This window comes from Equus asinus, chromosome 15, assembly GCF_041296235.1.
Source record: "Equus asinus isolate D_3611 breed Donkey chromosome 15, EquAss-T2T_v2, whole genome shotgun sequence".
Lineage (NCBI taxonomy): Eukaryota > Metazoa > Chordata > Mammalia > Perissodactyla > Equidae > Equus > Equus asinus.
The window spans coordinates 960,785-976,223 of record NC_091804.1 but is presented as its reverse complement, the minus strand read 5'-3'; the positions used below and the strand labels follow the sequence as shown (position 1 = coordinate 976,223).

At 46.2% G+C, this 15,439-nt stretch overlaps 1 long non-coding RNA gene across 14 annotated transcripts in view; it reads left to right on the top strand.

The window, feature by feature from the left end:
• Positions 1 to 15,439, top strand: part of LOC106841784 (uncharacterized) — a 61,935-nt gene that overhangs the window by 33,534 nt on the left and 12,962 nt on the right. For 8 of the 14 annotated variants that reach the window (XR_011494491.1, XR_011494488.1, XR_011494490.1 and 5 more), the window contains one exon: positions 867 to 5,510. The exons of 3 other annotated variants lie outside the window; for them this stretch is intronic. This is a non-coding gene — a long non-coding RNA (uncharacterized lncRNA). Of the gene's footprint in view, positions 1 to 801; positions 5,511 to 6,623; positions 6,818 to 15,439 lie in introns of all 14 variants that reach the window. 3 more of the 14 variants (XR_011494489.1, XR_011494497.1, XR_011494498.1) reach the window with 3 other exon arrangements.

Sequence of the window (15,439 nt, the reverse complement as noted above, 5' to 3'; positions counted from 1 at the left end):
TGAACTTTGAATTTCAGATAAACATACAATTTTAGTATAATATGTATCACTATTTTCTCTGGCAACCCTAAAGGGGAGGAGGGCAGTAAACTGGAAATTAAGGGCCTGTCTGCTGGGACCCACCTCTCTTCACGGAGGCCAACAAATTATTGTCCGATTTAACGATTATTTAAAGAGAGCCTGATTTTCACGTGAAAAGCCCATATTTGTTAATGTTGGCGCCCAAGCACGGGGGTGAGCCGCCCTGGGCTCGCATGCGGCAAATTTGAGCCCGCCCAACCCGAATCGCCCGGAGCCCTGAGCCCATCCTTCTCAAACACAGAGCCCCCGAAGCAGAATCTCTTCGGTCGCAGCTCCTGACGGCCCAGCAGTTTGAGGTCACCCCGCGGGAGGCGGCCGCTCGCCCAGGCCAGCCGCGCCGCCAGCGGCGCGCACGCCCGGCCGGAGCCCGAACTCAGCAAGCGGGTCTCCGGCTCGCGGCGCCTTGGAGCCGGCCCTCTGCTACCCATGCAGATTAAACGAGGGGCTTCCGATAAAGATAATTGCAAGGCTAGGTCTTAACTTTCCATTATTAGAGGAAGACTCAAATCTCCCCTCGCAAGCTGTTCTCGGGATTAGCAAAACAATAACTTTCCTTTGGGATAATTGCTCTGTGAATTGCTCCGGGTCGGGGGCGGCTTTAGACGCTGGCGTGGTTTTTGGCTCCGCCAGGAATTTCTCCCCAAATTTCTCTCTGAGTTCAGGGGAAGGCGTGGGGAGCACAGGACCCGCCTACGTGCTCCGGCTCTTTGTCGTTTGTAGATGAGAATTGGGGCTGCAGTTAAGGAGGAAACCTAACGATCCACACATTTACCGACCGAATCCAGGGCAGGCAGGACAATTGGCCCTAAGGTGGCCCAACCCGGGTCATTCGCAAGCGGAGGGTCTCAGAGGCGGTTCACCGGCTTTCGCGGCCGAGCGCAGACGGCGCCCCCACACCTGGGCAGGGTCTTAGAGTCTCCGTTCCCTAGCCTGTGCCAGCGGAGGCAGCAGCTCACCGAGAGGACAGCCCGCAAATAGATGGCCAGGGACCCTGAGGTACCAAAAGGCCAGGCGAGAGGAGCCCCACTTGGGCCACCCCACACGGTGAGCGCCGCGCAGAGCCAAGAACACACAGCTTTCCAAACCCTTCGGAAGGATCTTACAAAACCCATTTTGCAGATGAAAGAAACTGAAGCTTATTAACCCGCTCACACCGGACAGGGAGAGAGAAACCAGGAAAGCGAAGCAGAGACCGGAGAGAAGGAGCCCGGGTTGGAGCTCTAAGGGGACTCTGCAATTCCTGTTTAGAGGAGTTCCTAACACCTCCTCCCGCCCCATCTTCAGGAAGGGGCTGGCAAGACCAGGGCGCGGGGAGAGCTGAACCCTGGGGCCTCTTCCAGCGGCGGGAGCGCAGGCACTTTCACTGCCTCTCCCCAGTGAGAAGCGCCTCTCCTCCACCATCCCACCCCCGCCGCGCCAGTCCATGCCCCCACCCCCACCCCCAGCTGCTGCGGGGGTCGAGCGTCCACTCCAGCGCCGGACTTTGCGGGATCAGCTCAGATCCTCGGCTCAGACGGATGGGACGCATCGGCGCGGGCAGGACGAAGCGCTTCTCTTAGCGTTAGCCCAGGTGGGGGAAGGGCTTTCAGCCGCTCAGGAGACTTGAGAAGGAGCGAGAAAGCGGGCCCCGGAGCCACCCACCGCTCGCGCGTCACCTGCGCCCGGCAGATGCCTGGACCATGCAGTGGGCGCCCACGTTTGGGCAAGTCCTCCACGCCCGGGCAGGGGGGAGGCAGGCTCTTCCCAGCCCTCCCCCCCGCCCCCCACAGACAAGTCTGCACCAGAGCCAGCCCTCGAGAGCGGCCCCGCCCCAAGTCACCACCCGGACCCGTTTGGAACCCTAAATCCGTTAAGGGGTCCGGATCTGCCTTCATCAGCCAGGATTATCCGGGGTTTAACTAATCAGTGAGGCTTTCTCCGCTCATTATTTTCCAGGGAAGGTTTCCAGGCCCTCTCTGTCGCCAACCACGCATATGTGCTCCACTCGCCCCAGCCCCTCGCGCCTCCCAGCTCTTCGCTGAGCCAGACTGAGACTGGACCGGGCGTGAGCGGCTCAGCAGAGACCCGCCTTGGGCTTTTCGGAGCCTCCCCTAGCCAGACTGGCCCTAGAAATTACAGATACAATAGCAGTGGGATGCACACGCGTGAATAGAATGTATCGCCGTTTCTGCACAAAGGAGTCCTGTGGCTCCATTCCTCTTCTGATTTTCCTCCCTCCTCTCTGCTCCTTCTCGGCTGCTTTTGTGGCCATTTAAAGGTGGCTGTAGCTGATGCTATTTTGCCCTGTCCACGTCTCCTACTCTGACCGTGCCACTGCCGGGCTTGCCTGGCCTCCAGTGTCCACACCTGCACATCTTCGCCTTGGAACTTTCTCTGGTCTCCAGAGTTCACATTGCCCACTAGCAGCGGTTGCTAAGGATAAACACGTCCAAGAAGCCCTGGACAAGAGACTGGGAGGAGCTGGAGTATAAATACCCCAGCCCAGGTCTAGAGTGGACTAACTTGGGCATGCGTTCCTGTCTTCCTCTCAGAGGCCCCCAGCAGGGTTGTGCATCAATTAGTTGCTGATTATCACATCCCATACTGCTTTCTTCCTAAGTGCTGTGGGCAGCCTGCCCAGACCCCGTTTCCTGGGTTCTTGCCGACCACCTCAATGTAGGCTGCTAACAGCTCACCTTTTCCCCTAACCTGCAGAATTACCCTCTGCTAACAGAAGCCCCTAACCCAGGCCACACCACCCACACACATGGTTCCTCTGCTGGTACATGAGGCATGAGAGGGGGCTGCTCCCTTGCCTCGACAGCTACACTCTGCAGAGCCATTTCTGCTCCAAACCCCTCTCTGTTCATGGATGAGGCCAAGGCTCAACTGGCCTTACGGGCAGATCCTTGAGCAGCTCCTCCCCTCCTCTCTGGCCTCTTTCACCCCTGAGCCCTCTCTACCCCAATAAAGCTCATGCATCCAGACCCTGTCTCTGCTGTTTCTAGGGACCTGTTCCCATCTTGCTTCCTCACACCCGTACTGGTGTCGCCCAAAATCATCTCCCAGATAAACAACTGATCCTGGAGTGCTAGACTCAGAGTCTTCTGAGGAAACCCAGACTGACACATGGTGTTTTCCGGGCTCCCTTGAAGCACCCTTCTCTCTCCCTCACATGGAATCCCACAGTGCAGTCACCATTTGCCTGCCAAGAACTCCCAAACCTGGATCCAGCCTGGGATGTGCTTCTGAAGCCCAGGCCCATAGCTCCTATGGCCTCCTGGACATCTGTCCCAGAGTTTCCCAGAAGTACAGAAACGCAGCCACCAGTGCCGAAAGCATCCTCTTCCCCCTCAGGTCTGCATCTCCCCAAGTCTTCTTTACCTCCACTCCCAGCGGCCCAAACAGAATCCCACGTGTTATCCTTGACTCCTCAGTCCCCCCCCAGGACTACCGCCAGTTACTGAAAATAATGAGTAAAACAACAGCTGACACCTCTGGGAGTCTTCCTGTGGACAGCTACCTTTGTAACACCTTATCAAAATGCCCACGATTCTTCCTGACCACAACAGTAGGGTAGATACAGTTAGTGTCCATATCTTTCAGGCGAGGAAGCAAAGACCGAGGGAAGTCAAATAGTCACATAAAGTGCCGACTGCCAGCCCCACTGCCAAGTGGCAGAGCCAGGATTTGAACCCAAACACTGTGGGGCTAAAGCCTGACTCTGGGCCACCAGCTACCCCAAGTCCCTCCTCAAATCCTCGCATAGCCACTGTCCCCTCTCCCTGCCCATCGCCATACTGGGACCAGGCCAAGCTCTCACTTGCTGGAGTAGAACTTATGTTTCAGTCTGGGCTACTCAGTATCCAAACCTCAGTTTGGGGGTGTCCTACAGAGATGGTCCCTACAAAAACAAGGGAGCAGATGCTTTCTCTTCCTACTCCCTGGCAATTCAGTTGTCCCCTATGGCCGCCACCCAGGGAGCGAGGGGGAGGTGGAGATTTTTGTACAGTAGCAGTGGTGAGTGTCCAGTGGCTGCTCTCCATACCCTGGCACCCTCCCCACTGTTCCCTGGCGGGATCCGGCCTCGTTCACAGATGCCTGGTCCACCATGGCCCTGCTCTTTTTCTCCAGCCTTGCATCAGTTGGGAAAAAAAAAACGATGCCATTCAGTAAACTCCTTTGCTGCGTAAATTGGCTGGATGTCGTTTCTGTGGTTTGCACCCAAGAACTCTGTCCTAGGCACTGGCTTCCACTGCTGATGTCTCCCCACCTTCTCCGTGCCCCTCCCCAAACCCCCACCAATCCATCTTTATTCCACACCACAGTGATCCCTGTAAAGCACAGCTCTGTTGCTCCTAACTTCAAATTCCCAGCAGCACCCCACTGCCACAGGCAGTGCACACTCCTGTCTCCTTCCTTCTGCGCACTGGGCTCTCAATGACTAGGTGGGCTATCAGGAGTCAGTGACCCAGTTTCTTATAAAACTCACCCAAACTGCGGGAGTTGCTGGGATCAGGACCTACCGATCTGTTCGTCACCCTACGAAAGAACCAGCCTCTGAGCTCCCTTCCCTGGCTGAACGTTCTGGTTAGAATTATGTTGCAAAAAATTAGACCAAAATGTACCTGCTTCAAATAAACCATTTATTTTGGTCACTGTTTTGTGGACCAGAAATTTGCGGAGAGTTCCACTGGACTGTTCTGGCTTGGAGCCCCTTGTGTGGTTGCCATCTGTCTTTGGTCCTGTGAGGGCTGAGCTGGGCTGGATGTCCGAGGTGGCTGGCTCCCATGCCCACAACTGATGGGCCTCATGCCTCTCCAGCAAGGCCAACTCGGGGCAGTTGGGAGCGTCCTAAGAGAACCATGCGGAAGCTGTGTGGCCTTTGCTGACCCAGCTTCAGAAGTCACAGGGCATCGCTTCCATCACACTCACTTGGCAGGACCACCTTATGACTTTTTAGGGTCCTCGGAATTCTTGCCTTCATGGGCCCCTTCCTCCAAAGAAATATTAAGATTACGTTTTATGACTACGTTATTTAAATGTAATCCAGTCTGGATTCATTATTATCAAATTCTTCTTTCCTTTGATTTTAAAAGAAATTAAAACATGTTCATGAGCCCTAAAAGTATGGGCCCTGGGCACCATGCCTGCTGTGCCAAATCGACAAGTGGGCCCTGCTGTGGTCTAAGCAGCCACAGCACACCTGGTTTCAGGGACAGACCACAGGAGACACCTCTCTACGGCAAGAGCACGTGTTTGAAGACCACCACACTGCACTTGAAGGCCAGGTGCTGGACTGCAGTCACTGGCCGCGGAGGCCCAGTCCAGATCCTCTCACCCAGCTGGAAACTCTCTTCCGAACTCCTGCAGGACTTGATGCTCCTTATGCCATCTTGTCCTGCCCTCCAGTTCTTCTGAATCTGTTGTCATCCTTCACTTGGCTTCAGGTACCCAGGACCAAGTCTTACTAATTATCACATCCCCCAGAAAAATGCTCTTTACCTTCCAAGACAGTGCATTTCAGCTGGCTTCTGGACTGGTCTCCTCACTCGAGACCAGTGGCTCTCAGAGTGTGGGCCCTGGAGCAGCAGCAGCAGAAGCAGCACCTGGGAACATGGTAGAAATACAAACTGTGGACACCAGCCAAACCCACTGACTCAGAGCCTCTGGGGGTGGGACCAGCAATCTATGTGATTACAAGCCCTGCAGGGTACTATCCTGACCACTCAGGTTTGACAACCAGGGTCTTCTAGCAATGCTTCATGAACCACATGTCCTCGTTTGTTTAATGAATGTGGTGGGAGACAACCCCCCGTTACTCTCAGCTGCTCTGAGGAACCATGAGGAGTGCTCAAGGTCAGTGCGAGGAGAGTGGTTAGCAGCCAGATGTGACGTTAGGGAACCGATAAATCAGGGCACCAAAATCAGAAGGGAGAACATTTTATTTTAAAATGTTACATATCAAAAAATATATTAGTAATAAAACTAATTGGCCCCAACAGTGGAGCACCTGCTCTTTGCTGGGCGCTGTGCTGTGTTTCACACATATCAATTCACTTAACACTTGTGACAACCATAATGAGGGAGGTCCTATCATCATCTCCATTTTGTGGATGAGAAAAGCAAGGCACAGAGCTGTGACTAGTCTGGCAGGAAGTGGGGAGGTCAGGATCCAAACCCAGACCGTCAGGCCTGAAGTAGTAAAGTCATGATGGGGAAAATGACAATGTCAAGGGGTTCCTTACACTTGTCTAGGGTTTAGTATTGCTTTTGTTTTTTCTTTTTGTTCCAAGTGCTTAGGGCTTGTAAAGGTCTTAATCGTGCACTGCTCCAATTGCTGCCAAGCAATGGTGTTGTGGGCTGGAGGCAGCTTTCTGTGAGAGGCACTCAAGCACCTCTGGTTGGTCTCTTCTCTTTAGGTCCTGAGATAATAGGGAAATCCCAGGTAGGAACCCAGGTAACATTTTGGCCCCAAGGAATGTATTTCTCCTCCCCCTTCTGCAAGCTTATACCTGTCTCTCTCCTCTCTCCTCTTTTTTCCCTCCCCTCTTCCTCCTCAGCTCCTCTCACTTCAGCCCATCAAAAGGGCTCATGGCCACTCTGCCATTTGTAAGTCAAAGACCAGGACCAAATTAAACTCGAGAGGGCACAGCATCCAGCACCTGTGCTGGGATCCCTGGGGCAGAGAGGAGAAACCAGAGAGAGTCTACGTGGTCTCCTCAGGTGGCAGGGCAGACACTGGCAGGCGGATCAGGTGCGCTCCTGGGGCATGGAGTGGGGTGAGGGTCAATGATGCAGGCCATGTCAGCCAAAAGATCACGGGAGCGGTCACTAAGGGCAAGCAGGAGCTCTTGGTGAGTTTTGTTTCCAGCAATAAGCATTAGGTCATCTACTGGCAATTGAAAAAACTATCTGATGTCAAATGATAATGTGCTTTTAAACAATTCCTAGCAGAAGTGAAGACATGTATGATCACAGTCCTGGCTCACACGTCACCACTGAGGCTCTGGGTAAAGGCAAGAATGAGTCTCCCAGGGAGGTATGACTGCAGGTTCCTGCTTGCTCACTGGGGACCCCTCCCAGACACAGACACCCCCCATTTGAAGGAGATCCTTGCTTCTCCTACTGAATCCAGCTCCCTGATGGTTCCCTCCAAGGCACCTCCCACCATTGTAATTGTTCATTTGTCTGCTGGTTTACTGCATTTTACCTGTTCCCCTTACCAGATGCTGTAGCTGGCACTGTCTGTGGGCTGCCCACCAGCCCATCCAGGGCACCTGCAGCATCTATAGACAGTTCCCAAACACATGCATGGCTTCCTACCTCAGCAACTGCAACTCTCTGATCACGTTCTCAGGCCCCAGGAGTGCACTGGCCAGGCCTGATATCGTGGGGAGGGACTGCCCCCAGTAGCATCCCGTGAAGGACGATTACCCCAGCATCCTTGCTAATCAGGGCAACAAGGGGTGGGCTCTGCACAGTCACTCCAAGGGCCCCATCAGGATGGAGCCCCAGAAAACCCCACTCATGATCACAGTCTTCATTGTCTCCTGCCCCCTTCCCTACTGGGGCTGCCTAGTTTCACCTTCCGGATGAACTATTTCACCCTAATCCCTGTCTCAAGGTCAGCTTTGGGAAGACCAAAACCTAGACAGTCAGTAAGCTTCAGAAGAGCAGGGCTGGGCCAGCCTGGCAGCTCTGTGTGCCTGACGCCCAGCACATGGTTGGCACAGAGTGCGGCTCAGCCAAGATTTATGGAGTGAACGAATCCACGGGTGGACAGACAGGAACTGTGTGCCTGTTGGCAGAACCTGAGTTGCTCTTCATTCACTCAATACTCCTTCTCAAGAGTCCCCTTCCCCAATCCTGTGCCTGCACTCAAAGCCTGGCCCAAGGAAGATGGGCTGTAAGCACGGCTCCTCTATGGTAATCTTAGCACTAGAGGGAGCAGAAAGGAGCCCCACGTCAGAGCTGTCACAGCCCAGCCTCAGACTGGCCCTCCCACCCCACCCCGGGACAGGCTGTGTGCTTTATTCCTGCCTACTGCCTCTTTTACAAAGCTGTTTTATTCACTGCTTCCAACAAAGGTTTGGAAATGGGTCGCACTAAGTATCCACCCTGCAACCGTGTTTTCGTTCGTGTTGGGTTTTTGCTCATGAAGCCTAAGGGAAATGACAGCTGAGGCCCGGGCGGGTGTGTGCACTTGCATTGACCCAGGCTCTGGGCAGGATGGGGCTGGAACAAGCCATCGGTGCATGGCCCAGACTATCCGCTCCATGAGCCCGAGCAAAGGCCTGCAGCATGCATGTCTGATTGAGGAACCTCACTCATTCTAACTCACTCCCCCAAACACACTAATTAATGAGACAGCCTCAAACCAACTAGACAAATCCTCATTACAGAGGAGGAAGCGGAAAAGGAGAAGGTATGACAGTGAAAATCCACTGGCTGCCATATGCGTTGAATCAGCCTTCCCTCAGCACAACAAAGATGCCTCTATTGAAAGGGCAGCTCCCTAGAGAGAGAGGAAATGGCAAACACTGAGACATTTTATCACTAAAGCCACAGTTATAAGCAAGTCTTTCATCTGCCAAAGGGGAAAGGTCTTCGGAGGTGGTTTATATCCTTGGTCCTCTCTGCTTAGAGGGACTTTCGTTGCATACTCCTCACATTGCTGGGCGCTCACTGATTCCTGGCCTGAGGTCTCCTGTATTTCATTTGTTCAGAGAAATTATCAGATTTTATCCTTTTTAATATTGCCGCTCCTCCATTCCTTCTTGAACTCCAAATATTCCTCGGTTGGACGTTTGCATTCTCTCCTCCATGACTCTTAGCCCTCTCTTTCATATTTTCCATCTTCCTGTCTTTTGCCTCAGCTCTAACTTGATGTTCCCTAATTCTCCCATAAACTGTGCCTAATCTGCTTTATAAACAGTCTGTTGTTTTTTAAGTTCAGTGGCGGTGTTTCTCATTTCTGTTTGATTTAAACGCACTCATTTTAGAGTCACACTGAACACGGTTTGGTATCTGAAGCATTCAGAGGGCAAATTCTGCCATTTGTTGTTTCTGCTGACTCCTGCTCATAGTAGGTTTTTGTTTGTTTTTATTGACTATTTTTTAGAGCAGTTTTAGATTCACAGCGAAATTGAGCAGAAAGTATAGAGATTTCCCATGTACCTCCTGCCGCCACATATGCAGTCTCCCCCACCATCAGCATCCTCCACCAGGTGGTACATTTGTTGCAACTGATGAGCCTATATTGACACATCATTAACTCTCGGAGTCCATAGTTTACATTAGGGCCCACTGTTGGTGTTGTACATTCTATGAGTTTGGACAAATGTATGATGACATGTATCTACCCTTATAGTAGTATACAGACTATTTTCGCTGCCTTAATAATCCTCTGTTTGTGCTCTGGCTATTCATCTCCCCGCCGAACCACTGATCTTTTACTGTCTCCATAGTCTTACCTTTTCCAGAATATCACATAGTTGGAATCATACAGCACGTAGCCTTTTCAGAGTGGCTTCTGTCACTTAGCAATATACATCATTAAGTTTCCTCTGGGTCTTTTCATGGCTTGAAAGCTCATTTCTTTTTAGTACTGAATAGTATTCCATTGTCTGGATGAACCACAGTTGACTTATCCATTCACTTCCTGAAGAACATCTTGGTTTCTTCTTAAGTTTTGGCAACTATGAGTAAATCTACTATAAACATCTGTGTGCAGGTTTTTGTGTGGACGTAAGTCTTCAGCTCCCATAGGTAAATAGCAAGGAGTGCAATTACCAGATCATGTAGTAAAGCTATGTTTAGCTTTGTAAGAAACCTCCAAACTGTCTTTCAAAGTAGCTATACCACTTTGCATTCCTGCCAGCAACGAATGAGAGTTCCTGTTGCTCTACATTTTCACCAGCATTTGGTGTTGTCGGTGTTCTGGATTTTGGCCATTCTAATAGATGTGTAGTAGTATCTCATTGCTGTTTTAATTTACAATTCCCTGATGACGTACAATGTAGCACATCTTTTCATATGCTTATTTGCCATCTATGTATCTTCTTTGGTGAGTGTCTCTCAAGGTCTTTGGCCCATTTCTTAATCAGATTGTTATCTTAGTGCTGAATTTTAACAGTTCTTTGCCTATTTTGAATAACAGTCCTTTATCAGATATGCCTTTTGCAAATATTTTCTGCCAGTCTGCGGCTTGTCTTCTCATTCTCCCGACATTGTGCTTAGCAGAGAGCAGATTTTTGAATATTAATGAAGTTCAACTTACAATTATTTCTTTCATGGATTGTGCCTTTGTATCTAAAAAGTCATCACCATACCCAAGGTTTCTCCTTTGTTATCTTCTAGAAGTTTTATAATTTGTGTTTTACATTTAGCTCTATAATTTATTTTAAGTTAATTTTTGGGAAGGGTGTAATGTCTGTTTCTAGATTCTTTTCTTTTGCACGTGGATGTCAGTTGTTCCAGCTCCAATTGTCAAATTCCTGCTCCATTGTATTGCATTTACTCCTTTGTCAAAGATCAGATGACTATATGAGGATCTATGTCTGAGCTCTCTGTTCTGTCCCATTGATTTATTTGTTTATTCTTTCGCCAATAACACACGGTCTTGATCACTGTAGCCTACTGAGTCTTGAAGTTGAGTAGTGTCAGTCCTCCAGCTTTTTCTTCTTCAGTAGTGTGTTGGCTGTCCTAGGTCTTTTGTCTCTCCATATAAACATTATAATCAGTTTATCAATATTTGCAAAATAATTTGCTGAGATTTTGATTGCGATTGCATTCAATCTATAGATAAAGTTGGGAAGAACCAACACTGAGTCTTCCTATTCATGAACATGGAACATCTCTCCATTTGTTTAGTTTTTTTATTTCTTTCATCAGAGGTTTGTAGTTTTCCTCATACAGATCTTGTACATACTATGTTAGATTTATACCTAACTATTTCATTTTTGGGGTGCTAATGTAAACAGTCTTGTGTTCTTAATTTCAAATTCTGGTTGTTCACTGCAGGCATATAGGTAAGCAATATCAACCTTGTATTCTGTAGCTTTACTATAATTGCTTATTAGTACCAGGAGCTTTTTAGTTAATTGTTTAGGATTTCTGACATAAACTATTGTGTCATCTACAAACAAAGATGGCTTTATTTCTTCCTTCCAATACTATACCTTTTATTTCCTTATTGCATAGCAAGGACTTTCAGTATGATATTGAAAAGGAATGGTGAGAGGAGACATCTTTGCCTTGTTCCTCATCTTGGTGGGAAAGCTTTTACTTTCTCATCATTAAGTATGATGTTATCTGAAGGTTTTTGTAGCTGTTCTTGATTATCAAGTTGAAGTTCCTTTCCTTTCCTAGTTTGCTGAGAGTTTTTCTCATGAATGGGTATTGGATTTTTTCAAACATTTTTTTTCTGCATCTATTGATATGATCATGTGTTTTTCTGTTGTATTTTATTGATGTGATGGATTACATTAATTGACTTTCATATGTTGAACCAGCCTTTCACACCTGGGATAAATCCCACTTTCATCATGGTGTATAATTCTTTTTATATACCGTCAAATTCTATTTGCTAATATTTTGATGAGCATTTTTTCATCTATATTCATGAGAGATACTGATTTGTAGTAATCCTCTCTTGTAATGTCTTTATTTGGTTATGATATTAGGGTAATGCTGACCTCATAGAATGAGTTAGGAAGTATTCTCTCTGCTTCTATCTTCTGAAAGAGATTGTAGAGAATTGCTATAAACTCTTCCTTAAATGTTTGATAGAAATCACCTGTGAACCCATCTGGGCCTGGTGCTTTCTGTTTTGGAAGGTTATGAATTATTGATTCAATGTCTTTGACAGATACAGGCTCATTCAGATTGTCTATTTCTTCTTGTGTGAGTTTTGGCAGATTGTTTCTTTCAAAAAATTGATTAATTTTATCTAGACTATCAAAATTGTGAGCACAGAATTGCCGTAGTATTCCTTTATTATCTTTTAATATCCAAGGGAACTGTAGTGATGGTCTCTCTTTTATTTTTGATATTAGTAATTTGTGTCCTCTCTCTTTTTTTTAGTTAACCTGGCTAGAAGCTTATCAAGTTTATTGATCTTTTTAAAGAACTGCCTTTGGGGTTCATTGGTTTTCCCTATTGATTTCCTGTTTTCAATTTCATTGATTTCTGCTTTAATTCTTGTTCTTTTCTTTCTGTTTATCTTGCGTTTAATGTGATGTTCTTTTTCTAGTTTCCTAAGATAGAAGCTTATATTATAGATTTTAGATCTTTCTTCTTTTCCAGTATACATATTCGATGCTATAACTTTCCCTCTAAACACTACATTCACTACATCTCACAAATTTTGATGAGTTGTGTTTTAGTTTTCATTTAATCCAAAATATTTTTTAATTTCTCTGGAGATTTCTTCTGTGATCCAAGTGTTATTTAGAAGTGTGTTGTTTTATTTAATACTTTGGGATTTTCCAGCTGTCTTTCTGTTATTGATTCCTAGCTTAATTCCATTGTGGCCTGAGAGCAGACATTGTATTGTTTCTATTCTTTCAAAAATTTTAAGGTGTGTTTTATGGCCCAGAATGTGGCCTATCTTGGTGAATGTCCCATGTGAGCTTGAGATGAATGTGTATTCTGCCACTGTTGGATAAAGTAGTTTATAGATATCAATGATATCCAGTTGATGTGATGGTGTTGTTGAATTTAATTATGTCCTCACTGATTTTCAGCCTGTGAGATCTGTCTTTTTCTGATATAGGGGTGTGGAAATCTCCAGCTATGATAGTGGATTCATCTACCTCTCTGTGCTGTTCTATCAGCTTTTGCCTCACATAGTTTGATGTTCTCTTGTTAGCTGCACATACGTTAAGGATTGTTATGTCTTCTTAGGGTATGGACTTCTTTATCATTATGTAATACCTCTCGTTATCCCTGATAAGTTTCCTTGCTTTGAAATATGCTGTGTCTGAAATTAATATAGCTGCTCCCGCTTTCTTTCGATTATTATTAACATGGTATATTTTTCTCCATCCACTTTCTTTTAACCTATATGTATCTTTATGTTAAACTGGGTTTCTTACATACAACATATAGTTGGGTTGTGTTTTTTGATCCACTTTGCCAATCTCTGTTTTTTGATTGATACGTTTAAACGATTGACATTCAAAGTAATTATTGATATAGTTTGGTTAATATCTACCATATTTGTTACTTTAAAAAATTTTTTACCCTTGTTCTTTGTCCTAGTTTTGTCTTCCACTCTTTTTCTGTCTTTTGTGATTTTAATTGAGCATTTTACACAATTGTACTTTCTCTCCTTTTTACTTTTTTCAGTTGTTGCCCTACAGTTTTCAACTTTACAACTAATGTTTCACTCAACTTTACAATGCTTACAACTAATCCAAGTCCACTTTCCAATAACACTATCCCACTTCAAAATAACCCCCATTCCTCCCTCCTTTCCCTTGCATCATTGCTGTCATTCACTTAACTTACATATAAGCATACATAAGCATATATTTATATGTGTACATATTATGTATACATAAGCATACATAATTGAATACATTGTTGCTATTATTATTTTGAACAAACGTATTTGTTGGATCAATTAGTAATTAAAAGGGGCTGGCCCCGTGGCCGAGTGGTTAAGTTCGCGGGCTCCGCTGCAGGCGGCCCAGTGTTTCATTGGTTCAAATCCTGGCTGCGGACATGGCACTGCTCGTCAAGCCATGCTGAGGCGGCATCCCACATGCCACAACTAGAAGGACCCACAACAAAGAATATACAACTATGTACCGGGGTGGCTTTGGGGAGAAAAAGGAAAAAATAAAATCTTTAAAAGAAATTAGTAATTACAAACTAAAAGTTTTTATCTTACCTTCACTTACTCCTTCTCTGATCCTCTTTTCCTTGTATGGATCCAAGTTGCTGATCTGTATATTATCTTCCTTCTCTCTAAAGAACTTCTTTTAACATTTCCTGCAAGGCAGGCCTACTGGTGATAAATTCCCTAAATTTGAGTTTGTCTGAGGAAGTCTTTATTTCTCCTTCACTTTTGAAGGATAATTTCACGGGGTACAGAATTCTAGGTTGGTAGGTTTTTTCTCTCAGCACCTTACGTGTTTCACTCCACTCTCTTCCTGCTTGCATGGTTTCTGAGGAGAAGTGGGATGTAAATCTTGTCTTTGCTCCTCTATAGGTAAGGTGTTTATTCCCTCTGGGTTCTTCAGGACTTTTTCTCTACCTGTGATTTTCTGTAATTTGAAATGACATACCTGGGCATAGGTTTTATTGGCTATTATCCTATTGGTATTCTCTGAGCTTCCTGCTTCTGTGGTTTGGTGTCTAATATTATTTTGGTGAAATTTGCAATCATTGTTGTTTCAAATATTTCTTCTGTCCCTTTCTCTCTTTCCTCTCCTTCTGGTATTGCCATTATGCATATGTCACCTATTTTGTAGTTGTCCCACAGTTCTTGGATTTTCTGTTCTGTATTTTTAAGTCTGATTCTTTGCTTTTCAATTTTGCACGTTTCCATTGGGATACCCTCACACTCAGAGATTCTTTCCTCTGCCATGTTCAGTCTACTAATCAGCTCATCAAAGATAGTCTTCATTTCTGTTACAGTGTTTCTTTATCTCTAGCATTTCTTTTTGGTTCTTTCTTAGGATTTCCATCTCTGTGCTTATGTTCCCCATCATTCTTGCATGCTGTCTGCTTTATCCATTAGAGCCCGTAGCATATTAATCATAGTTACTTTAAATTCCTAATCTGATAATTCCAACATCCCTGCCACGTCTTGTCCTATTGTTTACTCTGTCTCATCAAATTTTCTTTTTTGCCTGTTGGTATGCCTTGTAGCTGTATCTTGTTAGGCAGACATGATGAACTGAGTAAAAGGAGCTACTGTAAATAGTCCTGAGAAGCACTTATCAAGTTCATGGCTGAGGCACAGGCTTACTAAAATCCTGAGACCTAATCACAGGACTATAGAACACTTCCTCTTCCCACACACCCCCACTTCATCATCACATTCCTAAAGGACTATTTACAGTTGACTATATAGGTGTATTTCTGGGCTCTCTATTCTAATCCATTGACCTGTTTATCTGTCCTTTCATGAACTACACTGTCTTCTTGCTGTAGCTTTATTGTAAGTCTTAAAGTCAGGTAATGTCAGTTCGCCAACTTTGTTCTTCTCAGTCAGTATAGTACATTCACTATCTTTTGCCTTTCCACATACACTTTAGAATCACTCTGTTAATATCCACAAAATAACTTTTTGGGGTTTTCATTGTGATGGTGTTGATTAAGTTGGGCAGGACTGACATTTTAACAACAGAGTCTTCTTATTCAT